This window comes from Phocoena phocoena, chromosome 17 (genome assembly GCF_963924675.1).
Source record: "Phocoena phocoena chromosome 17, mPhoPho1.1, whole genome shotgun sequence".
NCBI classification, from domain to species: domain Eukaryota; kingdom Metazoa; phylum Chordata; class Mammalia; order Artiodactyla; family Phocoenidae; genus Phocoena; species Phocoena phocoena.
This window is the reverse complement of record NC_089235.1, coordinates 18,169,454-18,180,251: the sequence shown is the minus strand read 5'-3', so window position 1 is coordinate 18,180,251 and position 10,798 is coordinate 18,169,454. Positions and strand designations below refer to the sequence as shown.

Sequence of the window (10,798 nt, the reverse complement as noted above, 5' to 3'; positions counted from 1 at the left end):
AGTCAGGTCTTGCCTTGAATGTGGGCCCTGTGACTATTTGACCAACAGAATATGGCAGAATTTGCAGCACATCTGCGCCTGCTTCTGGGCCCAGGCCTTAATAGTGTCCTTGACTTCCTGTTGTTTGGAACCCAGCCACCATGCTTTGAGGAAGCCAAGAAGCTCCACAGGCCACAGGTAGGTGTTCTGGCTGACAGCCCCAGACGAGGTCCCAGTAGATGGCCAGCATCAACCACAGGTGTGAGTGAGTGCGTCCTTACGTGATTCGGGCTCCCAGCCTGTGAGCTGCCCTAGTGGATACTGCAGGGAGTAAGGACAAGTCATTGAGCCTTGCCCAAAGTGCCTGAACTAAATAAACCACTGCTGTTTTAAACCACTAATTTGGGGGATGTTTATTGATTCACTTATTTACATGCTGCACTGCTTGTGGGATTCTTAGTTCCCCCGACCAGGGATTGAATCCAGGACAGGGCAGTGAAAGCACCAAGTCCAAACCACTAGACTGCCAGGGAATTCTGTGGGGATGGTTTATTATAACTACAACATACTACTAATTCAGAATGTCATCAACAGTTACCAAAGAGATGAAAGAATGAGAAGGTATAAATAGCTGGAATGTTCAGTTTTTGTCTTCCTTTATAAATGGGAAGGGAGAAAGAATAATGAAGTCTTTTGAAAAGGGGATGGGGGTGACAATAAGGAAAGACAGACGACAAGGTGATTGCTAAAGGAGGTCTTTCAAATCAGACACAAAATAAGTGTTGGAAGAAAGGGTTGAACTTATTTAAGAAGCAACACCTGCCACCCCCCCCCACCCCCTGTGTTCAGAGATGTTACACACTAATTCCATTGCAAGGAAATTTAAATAATTATAAACAGGGCACAAAGAAAAGTATCAGAAATTTAGGGTAACAATGGTGGAATAAAGCCAAATTATAAATTCCTTCTCTGAAATTTTCCCCACACTATCAACCAATTCTCTGGTTCTCTGGACACCAACGTAATGAGAAAACTGTTTTTCTTTACTATTCATACCAACATTTCTAATACCAGGTGTATGGATTTCTCTGGGTCTGGTATTGTCACCATAAGCATCTTTGTTGCAAACGTTTTTACGGCACAACTAGTTGGCCATAAGGCAAATTTGCCATAAAACATAAAATCATGAAAAATAAAATGGGACATCAAAGAGGACATAAACATCAAACATGAGAAATGAATAACAAAATGAAAAAGACTTTATTGCAAAATACAAAGTAGTTGTATTTAAAACGTGTGTAGATGCATGGCAATACTTCACAAATAACTGATTTTATTTTCTAGGTTGTACCTAAGCACTTGCCTTCCAAGTGTTTTGTTCAGAGTATTTTATACTATTTTTTTCTTCTTGATTTGTCTCCTTGTTCAGCATTGCATCTTCCTTTTTGCTAATATTTCTTCCTTCATTAAGAGAGGTATCAAAAAAAAAAACAAAAACAAAAACAAAAAAACAAAAAAACAAAAAAAAAAGAGAGGTATCAGTTTCCAAATACTAGGATGCATATTTGTTTTTTTTTAAATCAACTTTTATTCACGCATGCCAAGATTACATTAGATTTTTTAAAAATTTATTTATTTATTTAGGCTGCGTTGGGTCTTCATTGCTGCGCGCGGGCTTCTCATCTGTGGTGGCTTCTCTTGCTGCGGAGCACGGGCTCTAGGCGCACGGACTTCAGTGTTGGCAGCACGTGCAGGCTTAGTTGCTCTGCCGCACGTGGGATCTTCCCAGACCAGGGCTTGAACCCGTGTCCCCTGCACTGACAAGCGGATTCTTAACCACTGCGCCACCAGGGAAGTCATAGGACGCATGTTTGTCAGTGCATATTTGTGTTGTGAAAGTCTTCTACACTGTTGTGTGTTCTTGGCGTGTTGTCACATGTCCGTTGACAGATGTTCCAAAGTTCTGAGAGAAATGTGAGTTCAACTCTGCACCTTTGGGGCCCTCGGCCTCTTTCTTCTCCAATATAGTGTGTTTCAAAATAAAAAGTCAACTCTTGGGGCAAATCGTTGTCACCTGTCAGCTCGATAAAACCATCGATAACGTCACTGACTGGAAGAAATGCGAACACTTAGTGCATTTAATTTTTGTGTTAAATTCGGCACCTGTTTCATAGTGCAACTTTTCTCCAATATCAATGATTTTGTGGTAAATGTTTTTTGCCATACGAAATGAACGGCCAGTTATAGTTGTATTCAGGTATATGGTAGAGAAAGCGATGATACTTGCTTTCTCAAATTCGGTCATTGAGGATTCAGGATCTAATGTGGGACATAGATTCATTAAAATCTGCTGTAAGTCTCTTCAGCTTTCCCTGGAAGTAAAACGAACAGATGAGGGATGCTGCCATTTGTTATTAATATATGTAAGGTATATAACTGATAGCACATATCTGGACTATATTTAAATGTTCCATCACATGCCCAATCCTTATATTTCACCAAATCATCTAACCCAGATTCTGTGCCACATATCAAAATTTTGCCCACATAGCAAAAAATTTTCACCATTTTCAAGAAACTTATACTCATCAGGAATTGCATAACCATTTCTTTTTTGGGGGATAGGAGGAGTTGATTCCTCTTTTGCCTCCAACTTCTAATATTGCAATGATAAATTTGGTAAAGATGGCATTAGAGAACCAGCTGTTGTATCTAAATTAGTTAAAAAATCAATACTTTATTGATTATTCAAAATATTTATTGAGCAGTATGTTTGATAAGACTTAGAAGAACCTCTGTACACTTTATTAAATAAAATTTTGTTTCCTTACTCTTAATGATTATATTTGCAATGTAACTTACTTCTACTGCTTTTTAGTACAGTGTTTAGGTAGCTGATACTCTAGTAACTATTTTGACCTCATTATTATGAAAAAAAAATTGAGTCCCAAGCAACTGATTTATTAGTGAGCAGGCAGATACACTGGAAATTTCCGGAATGGTATTCTAATATAGGTAAAGGACAGGGAAGTGTTTTTTATCACACATTTGTCTATTCACTCATTTCCCTGTAAGTTTCATGGGGACGAAGACTTTGCTGATTATTTTCATTGCTATATATCCCTGGGCTGTGACTAGTACTTGGTATATAGTAGGTACTCAGTAAATGTTTGTCAAATTCACTAATCCATTCATTCAGCCAGCATTTGTTGATCACCACAGGCACTGTGCTAGATGCTGGAGAGGAAAAGATGGGGGAAATCTTTGTTCTTGTCTTCAAGGAGCTGAGGTATACTGGAAGAAACAAATAATGTGTAGTGATAAAAATATGTTTAGATATATATAAAAGAGAATAACATACAGTGGGTGCTGGGGGACGAGATGAATTTTACAGGAAAATAGATGTCAAGAAGGGGTTGTTATAAGAAAAGAGAGGACATAGCTGGAAGAGAAATCATGTTTTGTGGTTCTAGAATCTGTCCTATTCAAATTGCTCAAACCTGACCCTGATGACTTTGACAGCATTATCCTTTTCTGATGGTTGAATATTTGACTTCAATGGTTCCTGGTAAAGACACGTGGATAAATCTGTTGCTTTGTTTTAATCAGCTTCTAATAGGACCACACCTCTTTAAATATCTATTTTTTTCAACTCCTACACAAACATCTCATTTTAAAGTTAAATCCCAAGATCATAGATTGACATGTGGATTTCCATGCCACTCAGGTGATTTCATGTCCTGATGCTATGTACACACCTTGAGCAATTGAAAGTGCTGATTCAAGCTCCAAAACAATTTTCTCTCTGATAATTATGGCTTCTAAAAATTCATTCTAGAGACTTCCCTGGTGGCGCAGTGGTTAAGAATCCACCTGCCAATGCAGGGGACACGGGTTAGATCCCTGGTCCAGGAAGACCCCACATGCCGAGGAGAAACTAAGCCGGTGCGCCACAACTACTGAGCCTGCTCTCTAGAGCCCGAGAACCACAACTACTGAAGCCCGAGCACTCTAGGGCCCGTGTGCTGCAACTACTGAAGCCCATGCCCGCGCACCGCAACGAAGAGTAGCCCCTGCTCGCCACAACTAGAGAAAAGCCCGCATGCAGCAATGAAGACCCAATGCAGCCAAAATAAATAAATAAAATTCAAAAATTAAAAAAATAAAAATTCATTCTAAGGGTTGGTGGGTGGGCTGGGACGCTGTGGCCCCAGGGCTGGGGGCGCCCAGGCAGGTCAGCTGGAAAAAAAATAAAAAAAAAATAAAAATTCATTCTATTTGGGGTTTAAATGTAACACGCCCATGGTCTCCTAGTTAACAAGTGGATAACCAGAAACTTAAAATCCGTTATAAGAAAAGTTACAGTGGAGATAAAGTTTTCAATTAACTTTAATGACCTGAATAAGAGGGAATGACATTTCTGAACACTTGAGAGTCATTTCTAAAAGCATAAACTCATCTATTTATTCCAAAAGCATTTACTTCCACCCCCTAGCTCTTGGATGCTGGGACTACAAAGATGAATGAGCTACAGAGCCTGGCCTTAAAGAATGTACTGTTTGGCATGTGGAATCAGGCTCAAAAACACTCTAATGTACCTACTATGTCAGAAGAGAGAGCAGAACAGCACTGACCTGCTCAGAGGAGGTAGAGAATGCTTTCAAGGAGGTGATTTCGGAATGATCTGAAGGACGACTTGCTCATTGGGTGAAAGGAGGATGGAATGCAGGGCACAGATGTGGGAGGCTTGTCCTTTGATACCGCTGGTGTGAAGGGCATGTACTCTTTCATTCAACAAGTATTTGAATGCTAGGCTTGAGCTAGAAGTCATTAATCAAGGACTGATGCAGATTTAGGGAGGATGCACCACGTTAAGTTTGAGGGAATTGGCAGAGGTGAAAAGAGGGAAGGAGCATAGGAAAGAGTTCCAGGAGGAAAATGTAGCAGGTAGCTGATCTCTTTCCATGGGAGATTTAGCGCATGCCAGGTCCTACTTAAAGGGCTTTATACATACTATCACATGTAAATACATGTTATCACATGTTATCTCCTGTTGAACAAAAGAATAAACTGACTCATTGGGTAAGTAACATGTCCATGGTCTCCTACTTAGTAAGTGGATAACCTGGCCTGGTTATCTAATTCGAACGCCCTTGCTTTTAACCACTGTGCTATACTGTCTTCCCAGCTGTTCAGGAGAACTATCGGTTTTACATGATGACTGAAATCACAGGCCTGGTAGACATTTCTCAGGCGGAGAATCGATACTGGGAAGCAACCCTGGGAATAATAATGCGAATGGATAAATTTGTGAAAACACAGTAATAATTCTATTTCTACACTTACTTTATTGCCACATTATTTATGATGCCATTTACTAAATGGAGTGTTGAATTTCACTGGGCTTAACTGGGTTGAAGTTATCCAGACATCAGTAACCCACATCAAAACCAGGACGACTCAAGAAGTAATTCGAGTTTTCTGGCACTCCTGCCTCAACAATCTAGAATCTAGGGCACTGTTCTAAGATGATCCTCCTTTTTGGTTCGAAGGGTTTCTTTTTTATGATTTTTTTGGCTGAGGAGGCTGTCTGGCCACGCTGCGGATCTTGGAGTGCAGGTGATTACTGATCACTAGTGTTTTCCGGGCGAGACAGTGGCGCTAACCCCCTCCCCTTTCCCCCCCTTCCCCCTCCTCCTCCCAGGCTGGAAAGGTGCAGGATCCGCTAAACCGTGCTTCGCACAGTGGCGGCCGGAGCAGACGCGGGATGGTCGCGCGCCCCCAGCAGAGCAAAGGGGGGCAGCGAGAGAGCCTGGGGAAGGTACGGGCGGGGAATCGGGGTGCGGACACCACCTGGAAAGAGCAGAGGTTCAATTGGGCGGGGGAGGCATTTGCCGAGTGCAGGTGTGGAAGAAGCTGCCCCAGGCCCACCCTTTGCAGCCGAGGGGGCGGGGAGCCGGGCCGGAAACCCGGAGACTGCGGACGGGGCGCAGTCCTTGGGCGTTCCCTCGCCCTCCTTCCCAAGGCCCCGGGGGATGGCCCCTCGCCCCGGGGCTCGGCCTGCCGGCGCCAACACCGCAGCGCCTGTAGCGGCCGCCGCTGCGGCGGCCGGCTGGCCGCCAGGGGGCGGGAGCGGCGCCGCGAACAATGGCCGCGCTCGGCCGCGGACCTGCGAAAGGAAGAAGGGAGGGAGGGCCGGCGCCGGCACGCGGCGCGGGTCTGCGGGGGCCGGGGGCGCGCGCGCCGGGCAGGCTGGGGAGCGAGAGCGGCTGCGTCGGCGGGGGCGCGCGGCGCGGGCCCGGGAGGGCGCGGCGGGAGCGCAGGGGAGGCGGGCGGAGGCGGGGGGAGGAGGCGGGGGGCGGGGAGCCCGAGGGGTGGAAGCCGGCAGCGGCGGCGGCGGCGGCCGAGCGGGGTCAGTTCTCTGTAGTGTTTGCCAATGTTGGAGTCGTCTGCAAAGTGTCCCCGGCGAGAAGGTAAATACCCTTGTGGGGGGCGTCCGGAAGGCCCCGACTTCCGCCCCGCTGGTGGGGGAGACAGAGGGCGCTGGGGAGCCCTGCGGGTCCGCGGCGCGCGGCGAACCCCGAGAAGAGCGGCCCCTTCGCGGCCTTCCCTCCCCCGCGCCTTCCCTCCCTCCTCGGGCTCTCTCCGGGCGGGAGGGGGAGGGGAGGAGGACGGCGGGGGCTGGGGAGCCGGGGAGGAGACGAATGAATTGGGGGGGGGGGCGTGTGTGGAGGGGGTGGGACGACACAGGTGTCCAGAGGGGAGGAGCCGGGAGGAAGGCGAGGATGCCGGCACAGACGGAGGGTGGAGGGGTGGAGGGCTGGCGGTGGGGGGGGGCGGCACGGACCTGGGAGGTGGGGTCGTTGTGGCCGCGGTGGGAACGGCCGGAAGAGGGGACCGCGGGTGGAGCGACGGTGCCGGAGAGGGAGGGGGAGGGTCCCTGGGGAGGGGAGGGGGTCAGAGGAGGGGAGATGGCGGGAGGCCCATCCCTGAAGGGTCTGCGGGCCATGGGCCTGGGGGCGCAGGGGGAATGGCGGGGCGGGGGCGCGCCCGGGGCTGGTGGTGGTGGCTATTTCTGTATAATGGGCAAGTGATAAATACGTAACGCGCCGAAATGGGGAAGGTAGGTGGGGCAGAGGGGGCAAAATATATCCTATGACAGGCAAGTTCGGCCGTGGCTCTTACGAGCTACCACGGTGAGGGCTCGGCTTAAAGGGGTGGTTGGCAGTTAATGACCTTGCCGAGGTGAAGGCAGTTGGGCGAAGAGACAAAGATCAGTTACAGAATCCGCTGTGCGAGGGCAGAGCCTCCAGCCCCTCGCGGGGCGGGCCGGGGACTGTGTGGGGATTGTGTCGAGGCGGGTGTTCCGCGGAGGCAACTGAGGAGACGCTGAGCTGGGATTCTTCGGGGAGGGGGGCAGGGATAATGGCCTTGGGTTCTGGAAGTCCCTGGAAATATGTGCAGAATTTTGCACTTGCGGAGAATTTTCTTCGGAAAGGGTCTTTCCTTGGCGTGACGTCCCGCCGCCCCTTCCCCAGAAGGTTTAGAACTACTTGGGTAGAGAAGGACCGTTCACTTAGGGAAATGTACTGAAGGATTTTAAATTGGGTGGTTCCTCCAGAAAGGATAGAGACGATCTTTTAAAGGTGTTTCACTGTTAGCTGAAAACCTTTATTTTTAATGTTTGATTTCACAATTTTGAAATTTGAACTTCTTCTGAGCATTACTTCTCTTCTGATGCATCCTTGTGATTTAAGGGAGCATGATGAACATTTGAAATCAAAATTGTGATGGGCAGGCGGGTTAATAGTAACCTTGTAGGAGAAAAGATTGCAGCATTGTTCCTGGTGGCTATTTCTTCTCCGTCCTTGCTTTCTTAACATGATTCACACATTCTGTTGTGAATTGAGCTGTAGTAGGAAAAAAAAAATCTTTTTTAATAAAGCCATCAAAACCCAGACATTTTGCATCTCGATTGTTTTGTAAAATGGCAAGTTTTTCATTTTTCACTTTGCCTATGTTTTACTGCAAAACAGAGATAACACATACCACTTGAACTGTAGATTTGCTGCCGTTTGCAGCAGGCCTGTATTAGATTTGTGAAACACTTAAACGCCAAACTATGTGATGTCTGTTTTTTTTTTTTGTCCTGCTATGTTTTCAGTCCAGGGCACCATTGCCACGTTCCATTGCATGGCAGTGTAGTTGAAGTTTATTCCTAAGTGATCATTAGTTGGTAGGATATAGTGCAGATTTCCTCACACATCACTAAATTTTTCCTTAAAAACCTGTGTTTTATATTTGTAAAAATGTTGCTGTATAATCCAAGTATGTACTGTTAACTTTAGATATACTGCCACGTAATTTCTTTTTTTTAAAGATTTAATTTTATTTATTTTTTGGCTGCGTTGGGTCTTTGTTGCTGCGTGTTGGCTTTCTGTAGTTGGCGGCGAGTGTGGGCTACTCTTCGTTGCGGTGCGTGGGCTTCTCATTGCGGTGGCTTCTCATTGCGGAGCACGGGCTCTAGGCACACGGGCTCTAGGCACACGGGCTTCAGTAGTTGTGGCACGCGGGCTCAATAGTTGTGGTTCGCGGGCTCTAGAGCACAGGCTCAGTAGTTGTGGCACACGGGCTTAGTTGCTCCGCGGCATGTGGGATCTTCCCAGACCAGGGATGGAACCCATGTCTCCTGGATTGTCAGGCAGATTCTTAATCCACTGCGCCACCAGGGAAGTCCCTGCCATGTAATTTTTAAGTTTCAGTTTTTATTTGGAAGTAACTTCAAGTTTACAGTAGAGTACCAAGAATAAGAATAATACAAAGGATACTCATGTAACCTTAACTCAGAGTCACCAATTTATCATTTGCTTTCTCTCTGTCACACACACATAATATTTTTTTCCTGGATCATTCGAGGGTCAGTTATATACATCATCGTCTCTACTCCTACTTACTTAAGCATGGAAAACCATATAAATTAAACATTTTAGCTTACTTGGCTTGCCTGGAATGAAATTCTAGGAAGGAGTGGCTTGGTCTGATTTTCAACAAAGAATAAGAATATCAAAAATATCAAAGGTGTTCATCACCATTATTAGTATATAAATAATATAGGAATTGAGACTGAGTGGTTTTCCTGTGTTAGGATCAGGTTCTGGAAGATACAATTGGCCGGTGTGTTGGGGTTTTTTCCTTGTAGTTAACCTCCTCTTTACTTGTATTACTCTGTTTTCTTTTCTTTTGTATACTTTGAGCACTGGGTATCTGATCATTTATGTATGCAGATCATAATAAAGAAAGGGGAAAAGTCTAGATACTGCAAAATTGGATTTTGTTAATATTAGACTGAATAGTGGGAGACAGGCTTAGTATAATCAAATCATGTATAGATATACTTGTGCTTCTTCTAGATACTCAAGAAAATATTAGATGAGTGTCTAGAATCCATAGTAATTATAATTTATATTTGTGTATGATTGATTTTGAAGAAATCCCTGAAGTTCTATATAGAATCCTTGCCATTATGTTGTTTTAGAGGTCAAGCCCTTTGTTAAGGAACATTTTTAAGGAGTCGAGCTTTTATTTATAGTTTAACATATAATGGAAAGAAGGGGACTTTGAACCAGACAAAACTGAGTTTTAATCCTAGCAGTGTGACTGGGGAAGTAACCCAACTTCTAGAAAAATGGGGATAACACCTGCATCCCAAGGTGATGAGGATTAAATGAGCTAATATAAAAATGACAAAATATGGCACCTGGTATATATAAAATTGGTGTCTGGTAAATGTTTTCCTTTTTTTGTTAGCTGGTATTATGTGGGGTTTTTCACTGGAGTGGTTCATGGAGTGAGACTTCTATATACTTAGAATATTTCATAGGCTCTTAGGAGATAGTAAAATTCATACTAAATAGTTTTGATTTTCTTACATAAAAATAATTTTGGGGGGTACCTACTTTTAAAAAGAAATTAAAATGAAAAGCTTTTTTTAAAACACTTTTTAAGGAGCCCATGAATTTTTTAGAGTAAGAAGCTTTGAGTTGGTATTTAGTTTTGTAGTAGTTTGGAGTGTAAGAATGGGGATAGTAAATGTTTTTGCTTTTCATATTGTCAGGTAAGACATTTAAGAGAGGATTGCCTGTCAGTCGTGGGTTGGATGCCAATATAAAAGTTATAGATATGTTAATTTAATAATGCCATTTTATAAAGCAGGATTTAATTGTTGAGGATTTTATAGATTTAATTTTGCACAGCTTTCAATTAATCAGATGAGCAAATTTTAATTCATAATAAAAGCAGTGAGTGATATCAGCAGTACATTTCAGATACCTGTAGGACCTTTAATTCTTCATGAGTGGCAAGTCTTCTCCAGTGAGCAGTGCCTTCTCTCCATAAACTGCCCTGCCTGTTTTCATTTAGTAGCTTGGAATCTGGAACTGCATGTTCTAATGTGCCTGACTGGATATCACTGTAGGGCATTTTTGGGACATGTGAATAGGTTTTTCTAAAAGTACACAGTTGTAATTGGAATAAATGGTAGCTGGAAACTTTTGACAGAAGAGGAAGAGGTGGATTTTATGAAACCGTGGGTAGTATAAAATGCTCTGCATTTTATTGATATGACTTGATATTTTATCAAATTCTTTTAAATATAGGACAGTAGACCTGGCATGTCTTTAAGTAAGACATGAAATGTTGAAGAGTTGTGCCACTGTGGGCATTCCAAATTGCCTGTGGTATAGTTATAATCTTTATATTGATATAGATCTAATACAACTTGTTTGTGGAAAATAATATGTTCAGAATTTTTATCCAGTTA

General features: G+C 44.3%; 1 protein-coding gene across 1 annotated transcript in view; it reads left to right on the top strand.

Moving 5' to 3' along the window:
* The first annotated feature begins 5,684 nt into the window (after nucleotides 1-5,684).
* STAU2 (staufen double-stranded RNA binding protein 2) overlaps nucleotides 5,685-10,798 on the top strand; it is a 309,313-nt gene continuing 304,199 nt past the window's right edge. Inside the window, exon 1 of the mRNA XM_065895762.1 lies at nucleotides 5,685-5,800. The gene's annotated coding sequence lies outside the window, so the exon portion shown is untranslated. The remainder of the gene's footprint in view (nucleotides 5,801-10,798) is intronic.